This window comes from Nannospalax galili, unplaced genomic scaffold (genome assembly GCF_000622305.1).
Source record: "Nannospalax galili isolate Female #2095 unplaced genomic scaffold, S.galili_v1.0 scaffold1331, whole genome shotgun sequence".
Lineage (NCBI taxonomy): Eukaryota > Metazoa > Chordata > Mammalia > Rodentia > Spalacidae > Nannospalax > Nannospalax galili.
The window spans coordinates 1,333,655-1,335,431 of NW_008330679.1; the positions used below are offsets into that span (position 1 = coordinate 1,333,655).

Genomic DNA, 1,777 nt, shown 5'->3' on the forward strand with positions numbered 1-1,777 from the left:
GTCCATTTGCATTTCTTTTGAGAACTATCTATTCAGTTCATTAGCCCATTTGCTGATTTGGGGTCTGCTTGTATCCAAAAAAAAAAAAAAAAAATCAAGTGAGAAAGTAATGCTCTGAACTGCACCACTGGAGAAAAACTGGGTTCATGATTTACTAGATCTTTGTGTAAAAGTTAGGACATTGATTGGAAAAAGTGAAATATCAACATCTGAAACCAGTACATTGAGGTGGAGTCTATTGATCAGATTCTGATAATAATCTTTCTTGTTTGAAGAATACCTTCAATGGTTATCACTTTAGAGGGTTGTAAAGGACATGTACTCATCTCCAGACTCTTCCCACCTCCTTTTTTTGGGGGGGGGGGTTATAAAAGATTTATTGAAGGGACAGGAGGTGGGATCTGGGCTCAGTTCTTGGCTGCAGCTTTCCTCGGGGCTTCCAGCACATTGCTCGACTCCTCCTGCTTCCTCTTGGCACGGATGTGTGTCCCCACCCACTTCTTGAGGTACTTGAGTGCCAACTTGTCCCTGGACACCTTGAGCAGCTCCAAGGCGTGCTGCTTGTAGGGTGTAAAACAGCATACTTCTGATCACATCCAGCACAAATTTGGTGTGTTTGGTGAGGCGCGGAGCCAAACACTGTGCCTCGGCTTGCTCACGCTCTTCATCACCTTATGACCCTTGTTGAGGCCTACAGCCATCAGGTGGTGTGGGGCCATGAGGTAGTGCAGGGCCATGGGGTAGAGCAGAGCTATGGTTGCAGTTCTCCAATGGCCGGCACGACCTTCCAATCTCTTTTTAAAAGATCTCAAGGTTCACAATCAAGGAAAGATCTCTAAAGATTCCAAGGGATGGGAAAATGTCTGATACTGGAATGGAATTATCAGGATTGATCCAGTTTTTATTAACTAGTGAATATTAACTGCTGCTCTGCCAAAATCTTGATTTCAGCCCCATGGGCCCAGTTTTCAGAATTCTGACCTTCAAAAATGTATGCTATGATAAATTTATGTTGTTTTAAGTCACTAAATTTGTGATGTGCGATAGCATTAACAGAAAAGTAATGCAATATGACTGTTCTAGTGTGCCTTCAATTTCTACGACAAAACACTCAGACCAATACCAACTTGGGGAGGAAAGGGTTCGCTTCCCCTGGCTTACATCTCCCAGGTCATAGTTCTTCACTGAGGGAGCCCAAGGTAGGAACTCAGCCCATGGAGGAACACTGCTTACTGGCTTGCTCCCTGGCTGGTGTTCAGCCTGCTTTCATATATAACACAGGACCACCTGCCCAGGCATGGTACCACCCACTGTGGATAAGGGCTGCCCACAGGACACAACAATCAAGGAAATGTCCCACGGACATGGCCTCAGGCCCATCCAATGAAGGCAATTCCCCAGTTGAGCCTCCCTCTACCTATGTATTTCAAGATGACAACTAAAGCTATTCAGCACAGTGACCTACCAATGTTTTTCTTAATATGAACAGTTAAAATAAAACCCTCTAGGGTTGGTGGAAAGAATGTAAGAGCCGGAGGAAGGGGTGGAGTGCTAACTGGAAATGTCCTCTGATCACTATGCTGGCAGTCTATAGTCACACCTCCTTCCCATGGCCATTAAGGAGTTGAGGGGGGAGTTAGTTACCCCTCCTACCCAATCAGTTGACCTTAGCTGCATGTGGGGGAGGGGCTAAGGATATATAAGCTGAGAACACCAAGAGGTACCTCTCTCACCATTTTGTGTGACTGTTGGGAGGTCGCAGGATCTATATTTGAGT

The 1,777-nt window shown here is 45.4% G+C and overlaps 1 pseudogene; it reads right to left on the reverse strand.

The window, feature by feature from the left end:
* Positions 1 to 407: 407 nt before the first annotated feature.
* LOC103748413 lies at positions 408 to 719 on the reverse strand (annotated as a pseudogene).
* Between the last annotated feature and the right edge of the window lie 1,058 nt (positions 720 to 1,777).